We start from the raw sequence: 11,716 nt of genomic DNA on the forward strand, positions 1-11,716 counted from the left end.
GGCCACACTACTCCTTTCAAAAGTTAGATCTCGACTGTCCAAATTCTGAACATGTTTTTATGCAGTAAAGGCAAAAATGACTATTGTTTGGTTATTTAATTCGTTCAATCGTATTTATTGAGCGCTTACTGTGTGCAGAGCACTGTACTAAGCACTTGGAAAGTACAACTTGGCAACCGATAGAGACAATCCCTACCCAACAAGGGGCTCACAGTCTAGAAGGGGGGAGGGCAGCGCTTAGCACATAGTCAGAGCTTTCCAAATACCATCATTATCCTTATTATTCTTATTAATAATAATGATAATAATGATGGTATTTGTTAAGTGCCTACTATGTGCAAAGCACTGTTCCTAGCGCTGGGGGAATACAAGGCGATCAGGCCGTACCACGTGGGGCCCACAGTCTTAAACCCCATTTCACTGATGAGGGAACTGAGGCCCAGAGAAGCGAAGTGACCCGCCCAAAGTCACACAGCTGACAAGCGGCGGAGCTGGGACTAGAACCCATATTATTTGCAGCATTATATAACACGCTACAGCTATCATTCCAGAAACTGCTTGTCTCTGTGAAGGCTTGAGTCGTAAAAAGTTGTGCACCACTTATTATCATTTACCTTTTCCTTAGGTACATTACTTTTCATGAGAATTCCTTAGAGCTCATTTTTGTAAGCTCACGAAACTTGAATCCTGCTGCGGAGACTCGGATAGGGGAGTAAGAGATGTTGTAGCATTGACTCCACACCCCCCTCAAGATGTTTTAAGGAGCGGACACTAATTACACAGGATAATAACAATGACGTATGCTTACATAATTCATGCCCCTCACATCTGGCAGACCACTACTCTCCTGATCCTCAAAGCCCTGCTGAAATCACATCTTCTCCACCAGGCCTTCCCTGATTAATCTCTTATTTCCCCACCCCACGGCCACTCCAACACTTCCTTGTCAACTTGGGCACTCTTGCTGAACACACCCTCTGCCCCACAGCTCTTATGTGCATATCTTTATACTCCTTTACTTCCTCTTATCTGTATTTTGTTTTTGTGTCCAAAGCTCCTTGAGGGCAGAGATAGGGTCTGTAATCTATTGTACTCACCCAAAATCTTGGAACAGTGTTCTGCATAGAAAGCTCTCAGTACATTTTACGGATTGATTGCTTGATAGGAGAGAGGAGAAAGAGAAGATATGTCTGTGAGTCGGCATTTAAAATGATAGGGTTTGTGAGTTGACATGCAACAAAGCATTAGGGGGGACACAAGTTCTTAGAGGGTACAGAATAATAATAATAATAATAGCATTTATTAAGTGCTTACTCTGTGCAAAGCACTGTTCTAAGCTCTGGGGAGGTTACAAGGTGATCAGGTTGTCCCACAGGGGACTCACAGTCTTAATCCCCATTTTACAGATGATGTAACTGAGGCCCAGAGAAGTGAAGTGACTTGCCCAAAGTCACACAGCTGACAATTGGGAGAGTCAGAATTTGAACCCATGACCTATGACTCCGCAGCCCATGCTCTTTCCACTGAGCCACGCTGCTTCTCTGTAGTTCTTCTGTACTTCTCAGAAGTACGGTAATGGTAGTTGAGGGTATATGGATACACGGGATCAAGTTTGCTTTAAATATTTCAGGAATTAGGAGGGATTATGATTTCATTTAAGAACAGTGAAGTTTAGGTTTTTCTAGAAAACCTTTACATTGCTGATTCTTTAAGAATCAACACTTTGCAAACCTCGTAACTGGGGTGAGTTGTAAAATGACCCCCAGGATTTATATGATCATTCAATCAATTGGTCTATCACTTTTATTGAGCACTTACTGTGTGCAGAGCACTGTACTAAGCACTTGGGAGAGTACAACATAACAGAGTCGGTAGACTGCCCACATGAGAAGCAGCGCGGCTCAGTGGAAAGAGCGCGGGCTTTGGAGTCAGAGGTCATGGGTTCAAATTCCAACTCCGCCAATTGTCAGCTGTGTGACTTTGGGAAAGTCACTTCACTTCTCTGGGCCTCAGTTCCCTAATCTGTAAAATGGGGATTAAGACTGTGAGCCCCCCGTGAGACAACCGGATCACTTTGTAACCTCCCCAGTACTTAGAACAGTGCTTTGCACATAGTAAGCATTTAATAAATGCCATCATTATTATTATAAGGAGCTTACAGTCTAGAAGGAGAAACACACACTAATATAAATAAATTAATTGCGCATTTGTACAAAAGTGCTGAGGGGCTTGAGAGTGGGGTGAATAAAGGGTGTGAATCCAAGTGCAAGGTGACACAGAAGGGTGAAGGAGGAAAGGAAATGAGGGCTTAGTCGAAGACCTCTTGGAGGAGATAGGGTTTTAAGATGGGGAGGGTGACAGTCCATTGGATATGAATGGGGAGGGAATTTTGAGCCAGAGGCAGGAAGTGGGCACGGATTGGCAGAGAGATAGACGAGGTGGTAGTAGTGTATGAGCATGATATGATCCCTGTTTTGAAGCTGTAGAAAAATTTCATGATCAAAAATGTATGTTCTGCAATTATTGCTATGATCCACTTTATTTCAGAACAGCTAAGTAATTCTAATTGGCTGGCACCTTGCCGTCATGTAGTACCAAAACAGAGCATCTTTTCCAGCCCAGGGTTTAGGGAGTGAGATGCTTTTAGACAGCTGGCCTCGTTGTCTCTTATCAAGCCGTTGCCTGTGTCTACATGCCACCTACTTTCTAATTCATATTCTCTGAGCTGTAGCCCAGCTATCTTTCATGGATAAGGAGATTTCTACTTTGACGTGTGCCATCTCCCTTTGTGATCATTAGGGAAGTCTTCCCAATTTTAGATTATTCTATGAAATAACACTGAGATTTGAGAGAGCAACAGAGGCGTAGAGGATATGTCCATCTAAACTAGGGCTGTTTGTGTTTAGGTACTTGGGAAACAGATGTTATGGCATGCAGATCCAATTACTGAGGATGGCCTGTCTACCTCCCCCATTAGCTTGTAAGCTCCTTTCAAGAGGGGATTGAGTCTACAAACTTTCTTGTGTCATACTTTTCAAAGAGCTCAGTATAACGCACCCCACTTTATAGATGCTCAGTACCTTTGGTTGATTGAATTGAATTGATTGCTTCTGCACAAGCCAGGTTGATTTCTGGAAGATAATTTTCTTCCAGCAAATTCTAGTTTCAGTCTAAATCTGGGTAGGGGAAGCCTAATGGAAGCCCTACTGGTCCTGGCCCAAGTCTATCCGAGAATCCTAATATCAGTACATCCATCAGAGCAACAGTTTCCTAAGCACTTAGTACAGTGCTGGGCACCCAGTAAATGCTCAATAAATACCATTGGTTGCTTGATTGATAGTAATGGAACAGTGCTTGGCACATAGTAAGTGCTTAACAAATACCATCATTATTATTATTTTTAATGGTAGTTACTGTACATGTAGGGCATTGTACTAGGTGTTTGTGAAAGTACCATGGAAGCTAAAGGCAGGTTCCTTGCCCAGAGTGCTTGCAGGTTAAACCTTTGGTTTTCACTACCAGTTCTTTTCTTTAACCCAGAGCCCAGAAAGCCTGGTAGCAGAATAACTTGGGAGTATAGAACAACTTACACCCCCAGAGAGCAGGCATACATTAAGCAAATTTCAGGACCGATCAGAAAACATATACAAGGAAACACTCCCACAGCCAACATTTTCTGTCTTCACGAACTCATCCGAACAATTTTCTGCCTGTCCAGGATGTACTGTGGCAAAAACATACTAGTGGTGACTCTTTAAATGCTAGCTGCTTAGCAATACCTGTATCATTTGCACCATTATGTGACAAACTGAATTGGGGAATTTTTTTCAAAGTGTTGATCATTGATGTCCTGTGGGACATGCTCTATTTCTACAGTAGAATTAATATTTGGAAAAGTGGATGGCACTGTTGACTTCCTGGGGATATAAATAGGGAATGGGTGTTGTGTTTAAAGAAAGTTATATCATGGTTTTTTGATTTACAACACCCTATGTCAGATAAGCTGGGGATGGGGTGGGAGTTGTCTCCATTTCCTAGAGGATCTGGATAGAATCCTAGGACTGGAACCTCCAGAATCTACCTAGATCATTACCCTGTCTCCATAAAGATTCTCTTAAATGATTCTAATAGAGAGCTTTTTCCTTTCATGGTTTCCAAAAGAGATCCTGCCTGTGTCCTTCAATAACCTCCTCAAAAGTTCTTGGATGACAAGTTCTTTTTCAAAATTATTTCTGCCCCAGTTTAAGCTCATTTCCTTTTGTTCTGAATGCAGAGGATATGAAAAACAGCTGGTCACAATGTCCCTTACGTAGTCCCAGTTTGTGTCCGACAGAGAGTCCAGCAACACCTGATTATGGGAATGCTTATTTTCCTCTAATCCAAAGGGGAATGACACCATTTCAGCAAAGGCGCAATGCAGGGGAAATGCAAGAGGATTGGCCAGATTGCACAAGATCCATGGCTGGATAGGGATCTCTGACATCTAAGATATTCAAGGCCACTGAGTTCAGCTTTTCAGTCTATAGGATGGCTAGTTGTGCTACTTTGGATGCAAAAAAAGAGCAATCTATCATAGTCACATAGCTGGTGATTTTACCATCAATCAATTGGTTGGGTGATTGAGCACTTACTGTGTGCAGAGCACTGTAATAAGCACTTGGGAGAATACAATGTAACAGAGTTGGTGGACACTTTCTCTGCCCACAACAAGCTTACAATCTAGAAGGGGAGACAGACATTACTGTAAATAAATCAATCAAATTACAGATATCTACATGAGGGCTATGGGGCTGATGGAGGGGTGAATAAAGGGTGTGAATATTAGTGCAAGGTGACGCAGGAGGGAGTGGTAGAAGAGGAAAATGAGGGTTTAGTCGGGGAAAGCCTCTTGGAGGAGATGTGTTTTTAACAAGGCTTGGAGGGTACACCTGAGCACCTTGAGGTACCGTCCAAAAAAATCCCCTGAAAAATGAGGCCAAAGATCTAGAAAAAAGCCTCAAGCTGAAATGCCCACAAGACAAGTCCAGTGAGCTCACTTTCTCGTTCCCTTGCAGCCCCATCCTCATGTTTTAATGGTCAGACCATTCACTGGGTACCTGCTCAGGTAGTGTATACAATGTGGCCCTAATTGCTTTCATTCTCCCTAAATTTGTCATAGACCTCTTTGATCAACCCACTAGATGGGACACCAACACATTTTTAGTAAAAAGGAAAGAAAGCCCCTTTGTAAAAGTTTTAATCCCACTTAGGTCATCTGTTTATTTCTTTGTCCCAAACATCTGGATGTTCTGCCACATTGGCCAGTATCTCAAGCAAGAATCCAATGATAAAATGGCAGCTCCTACGGGTTAGCGGCATTAATGAAAAGAAGGCACCAGGGAGATTCACGCCATAGAGTTGGTTTATTAGTTCAGCTGGTTCAGAAGACCGGCCAAGGTCCTGTTTTCAACTAGACTGTTTATTTGTATCACTAGACACTCAGATATTTCACGAAAATAAGCAAACTAGAAAGGCTAGTGTGTTACAGATTCTTTCCACTATGGGGAAAGTCTCATTTCTTCCATGTAAAATGCACTGGAAGCTAATTAAAGCCAGTAATTAACCCAAATGCACATATTTCCAAAGCGTGACTGAGAAACCAATCAATAGACATTAAAGGTTTGGCACCTGGATCTTTGTCCTAAGTAAAGTTTGTTTAAGAATTCTTTTCACAAGGTACCAGGGAGAGAACAATCTTTAAATAAACATCGAGGAGTTATTTGGTTTAGGCTTTCAAAGGTAGGTGGAACATATTTGATGCCATAGGCTTGACAAATGGCCGATGCAGCTGGGCACAGAAAGATGATTTGGTGATTTAGTGGAATTTGTTAGAAGGGGCCTTTAAAAAACAAACCGATTGGGGACTTTCAGTGAGTTGAACGAACATCAATTAAAAGCTGTTGGCTTCTGTAGATACGACTTTAAACCTCTCACAGGTGGCCTGAGGACTGGCCCTTTAAGAAGATCGGTCACCTCTTGGCTTGTACTGGGTTTTGGTCCCCCTGGGCTCTCAGAACTTTCAGAAGATACTGCCCCTCTACCCTCTGCATGTCAGGGGGAAATCGAAACATTTTATAGAGCCTTACACATTACCTGCTGAAAATTGAGGGGATTTGCTCCCAATATGTTTGACTTCCCTTCAGCACAATGGAGCTTAAAAGTGTGGAGTTGGTTCAGACAAGGTAGATGCTCATATGAAGGTGTCCTCAAGGCAGACTATTGATCATCCCAGGAGATCATTTGATTGGCAACTGCTACCCTGGGGCTTTAATAATAGTAATAATAATAATAATAATAAAGAATGATGGTGCTGTTTTTTATTAGGTGCTTACTATGTGTCAAGCACTGTTCTAAGTGCTGGGATAGATACAAGCTAATCAGGTTGGACACTGTCCCTGTCCCACATAGGGCTCACAGTCTGAATTCCCATTTTCCAGATGAGGTAACTGAGGCCCAGAGAAGTGAAGTGACTTGCCCGAGATCACACCCAGCAGCCAAGTGGCAGAACTGGGATTAGAACCCTGGTCCTTCTGACTCCCAGGCCCGTGCTCTTTCCACTAGGCCACGCTGCTTCTCCGTTTTCGTGGCCTCTTGGTTCACTGTCAGCTCAACTGGAATCTGGAGCTCCCAAGCTATTAATCCTGTCTGCCTGCTACAGTCCCCACTAAGAGTAGGCTGGTGTCCGTTCAGTCACTGGTTGCAGTTCAAGTGGGGCTACGGAATTGTTTTTTTGCACGGCTCTGCTGGCTTCTGATAGGGCAAAGGCTTTTGAATCAGACTTTGAGTTTGCACCTGTTATGCCAAACATAATTCCCACACATACTAGTCCTTAGCCTATGTTGAATTCGCAGTGTTCATTTATTTCATTCAGGAATGTTTTACCTAATGTCTACTTCCATCTTACCTGCCCTCTGCAGTTAATGCTTTTAAAACGTGCCCTTCTCAGGAAATAAATCCAGGCTGTCTAGAAAAACTAAGAATAAAGCTAAGATTTGTGACTGGTTAGAGGAATGGCAAGCACTGAATTATCCTTCTCGCACATTTCTCTGGAACTAGATCTTTTGGAGTCTAATTATCCCATTGAATTAAATGAAATCAGGATAGGGATGAGGATGATGAAATCTCCCATCCTTGACCATGGATAAACCTTTGTTCAGTCATGAAGACTTTGAGACTGAGTAGATTCCCTGGAGGAATTGATGATTGTGCTGTTAGTTTGCACAGGACTATCCACACACTCTTTTCCTTGCCTGACAGATTCTCACCAGGGCACAGAGTGCAACAAGCAAGTACATTGCCAAGTATTGGACAAGTATTGTACAGATAAAAGCCATTTATGACTAAAATCACCTCAGGGCAGTTCTGATCTGTGCTGTAGCACCGTAGACTAGCAGGAGGTTGGCAGGGTAGCCAACTCTGTCTTTGCTGCCCATTTGAGCCGGGATTCTCGATTAAGAATTAGGTGGTGGGTTCAAGAGGCACTTCACGTATTCTGAATCTTATTTATCTTCCTTTTTCAATCATTTGCATTTATTCAGCGCTTCCTGTGTAGAGCACTCTGCACAAAGTGCTCCGGAGAGTAAAGTTCAGCAGACTTGGTAGCGGAGGAGAGAGATCTTAATTTGAATAAATGAATTGCAGCTATGTACATAAGTGCTGAGGGGCTGTAGGCAGGAAATGGGTGTGAATAAAGGGTGCAAATCCAACTGCAAGGGTGATGCAGAGGGAAGTGGTATAAGAGGAAATGAGGGTTAAGTCATGGAAGGCCTCTTGGAAGAGATGTGCTTTTAATAAGGCTTTGAAAATGGAGTTTCTGTTCCATGCAGAGGTGGATGGGCAACCATTGGAGGTTTTTGAGGAGCGGGGGTACATGGACTGAATGACTTTGTAGTAAAATGATTGGGGCTGCAGAATGAAGTATGGACTAGAGTGGAGAGAGACGGGAGGCAGAGAGGTCAGCAGGGAAGGTAATGCAGTAATCAACGTAAGATAGGATAAGTGCTTGGATTAATGGGGGGTTAGCGCTTGCTGTGGGCCAAGCACTGTTCTAAGCGCTGGGGGAGATCCAAGGTGAACAGGTTGTCCCACGTGGGGCTCACAGTCTTCATCCCCATTTGACAGATGAGGGAACTGAGGCCCAGAGAGGTGAAGTGATTTGCCCAGGGTCACACAGCAGACAGGTGGCAGAGCCGGGATTAAAACCCATGTCCTCTGACTCCCAAGCTCGGGCTCTTGCCGCTGACCCATGCTGCTCTTCTGTGCCAAGCACTGTTCTAAGCACTGGAGTAGAGAGAAGCAGTGTGGCTCTGTGGAAGGAGCCCGGACTTTGGAGTCAGAGGTCGTGGGTTTGAATGCCATCCCCGCCACATTTCTGCTGTGTGACCTTGGGCAAGTCACTTCACTTCTTGGAGCCTCAGTTCCCTCGTCTGCAAAATGGGGATGAAGACTGGGAGCCCCCCGTGGGACAACCTGATCTCCTTGTAACCTCCCCAGCGCTTGGAACAGTGCTTGGCACATACTAAGTGCTTAACAAATACTGTCATTATTATTATTATAGAAGGTCATCAGGTTGTCCCATGTACAGCTCACAGTCTTCATCCCATTTTCCAGATGAGGTCACTGAGGCCCAGAGGAGTGAAGTGACTTGCCCAAGGTCACCCAGCAGACAAGTGGTGGAGCCGGGATTGGAACCCACATTCTCTGACTCCCAAGCCTGGGCTCTTGCAGGCAAGCCACACTGCTTCTCATTTATTGAAAGCTTACTGCGTGCAGAGCACTGGACTAAGTGCTGGGGAGAGTCCAATACAGCAGAAGTAGCAGAAAAGTTTCCAGCGCATAAAGAAGCTGTTCATAGAGAAGCAGCATGGATCTAGTGAAGCAGCATGGCTCAGTGGAAAGAGCCCGGGCTTGGGAGCCAGAAGTCATGGGTTCTAATCCCAGCTCCTCCATGTCTGCTGTGTGACCTTGGGCAAGTCATTTCACTTCTCTGAGCCTCAGTTCCCTCATCTGTAAAGTGGGGATGAAGACTGTGAGCCCCCTGTGGGACAACCTGATCACCTTGTATCCCCCCCAGCACTTAGAACAGTACTTTGCACATAGTAAGCACTTAATAAATGCCATTATTATCATTATTATTATTATTATTATTATTATTATCCCCACTTTACAGATGAGGGAACTGAGGCACAGAGGAGTTAAGGGACTTGCCCAAAGTCCCACAGTTGACAAGTGGCAGAGCCAGGATTTGAACCCATGACCTCTGACTCTCAAGCCTGAGAAGCAGCGTGGCTCAGTGGAAAGATCACGTACTGTTGATCTCGTACTCGTATATATGTTTATACAGATTTATTACTCTATTTATTTTACTTGTACATATTTACTATTCTATTGATTTTGTTAATGATGTGCATCTAGCTTTATTTCTATTTATTCTGATGACTTGACACCTGTCCACATGTTTTGTTTTGTTGTCTGTCTCCCCCTTCTAGAGTGTGAGCCCGTTGTTGGGTAGGGACCGTCTCTATATGTTGCCAACTTGTACTTCCCAAGCGCTTAGTACAGTGCTCTGCACACAGTAAGCGCTCAATAAATATTATTGAATGAATAAATGAGTCAAGGATAATGCCAAGTTTACAGGATTGTGATGCAGGGAGGAGGGTGAAGCTGTCTACAGTGATGAGAAAGTCACAGGGAGGACAGAGTTTGGGTAGAAATGCGAGGAATTCTCATATTCTCATTTGAGGAGTTTGGACATGCTAAACTTTCGATTGGTTTTCCTTGAAATCTATGATCAAGGGGAATTTTTGAATGTATTTGCTAACTGCACCTCACTCTCAACTCTCCCAGCTCCGTCCCCCTCTCATGCTGTTTCTCCTGCTCGGAACGTCCTCTCTCCCCACATCAGTCAGTGGTATTCATTGAGCACAGAGTGCAGTGCACTTTACTAAGTGCTTGGAAAGTTAAAATACAACAGAGTTGTTAGGCACATTCCCTGCCCACAACAAGTTTACAATATTGAGGACAGTACATTCAAAGCCCTCCTGAAATCCCCTCTCATCCAACAAAACCACCCAAATTATTTCCCAGCACCCCATGTTTTATAAACCCATCAGGGTACTTATTTATAGCCATCGTCAGCAGCTATGTATACAGGCTTACTCAATTGGACACTCAATTATTCATTTTGAATACTCTTTTGGTAAATATTTTTACATGTCTCCTCCATTAGAGTTTAAGCTCCTTGTGGACGGGCAACGTGTCTCTTCTTTCTTTTGTCTTTCCAAAGCACTCAGTACAGTGCACTGCACCCAGTGGGGGTGGTCAATAAATGCTGCTGCCGCTACCACTAGTACCACTACTACTACTGCTACTGCTAGGCCAGACTCCACTTGAAACTCTAGAACTCCTTAATTCCTCTAGCCAAAACCCTCCGCCCATCAATATCATTTTCATTTCCAGCAGCTCCACCCTGCCACTTGGCCCCCAGGCCTGCAATGTTGAGGTGATCTTTAAAGTTTCCTCTCCCTCTTCTCACACATCCATTCCCTTGCCAGATCTGTCAAGTTTCTTTTTGCTCTAAAAGCCCATTAACAGGAAAAATTGACAAATATAAAACAGATGAAGGTAATTTATTTTTATCAACTGTGTAATGGTATTTGCTGTCTCAAGAAGTGAGGATAGCAAAACCAATAAATCGGGGATGTGTTCAGACAGTCGTGACCCTCTTCTTTCCACCATCCCGAACTCATGAAGTCAATTGTATAATAGTTTGGTGCAGTCCAGCTCCATCAGCCACATGTGCTTATTTAAACAGGCATTCCCTCAGAAGAGATCAGAACATGCTGGGAAATATGGTGACCAATTCTAAAATAGAGCCATAAACTAATGTTGAATTCATTAGTCACATTGACTCACTTAGGAAAGTTAATAATAGATTGGCATGCTACAATGGTCAAGACTTCTTAATTTGCCAACTGGAAAAAATGCAGCTCAATTGTTGTTAATCTATGCTTTGAATGGTGCAATGAGCTGATGTACAGATTGTATCTGGAAAAAAAAGGTCTGGTTTGGAGTCTCTAGACAAAATCTGGGTGATATCATTTGTGATTCTGTATTGTTACCACACTCTGCTGGTAGATGCGAAAGCCACTAGGTTGGTGTATTATGAAATGTAGCCAGAGGCCCTAGTTCTTTTATAAATAAAAAAGTAGAAAAGGAGCCAAATTGACTTTAATTCCATGAAAAGGTTTGCAGGAGGAATTTGAGGGGGAAAAATGAATATTTTGTTTGTTTTACCTAATTTTGAGCTCCAAAGAGGCTTTTAAAAGATTCAGCCACTTTCAGGAACATATCTGAATTGAATCCCTATTCTTTTCTGGCTTTGTGGCAATACTGATCTGAAGTCTAGATTTATAAAATTCTGTTGCAGCCCCCTCTCTGTCCCCACCAGTTTGCACAGAGCATGGAATCACAGAAGGGCAGGTCATTCACTTTCTGTCTCCCCGCCCTTTAAGATGGCACCATGGGAGCAGCATGGGCTAGTGGCAAGAGCACAGGCTTGGGAATCAGAAGTCGTGGGTTCTAATCCTGGCTCCACCACATGGAGCCTCATGGGGAAGCAGCGTGGCTCAGTGGAAAGAGCACGGGCTGTGGAGTCAATCAATCAATCAATCAATCA

This window comes from Tachyglossus aculeatus, chromosome X4, assembly GCF_015852505.1.
Source record: "Tachyglossus aculeatus isolate mTacAcu1 chromosome X4, mTacAcu1.pri, whole genome shotgun sequence".
Lineage (NCBI taxonomy): Eukaryota > Metazoa > Chordata > Mammalia > Monotremata > Tachyglossidae > Tachyglossus > Tachyglossus aculeatus.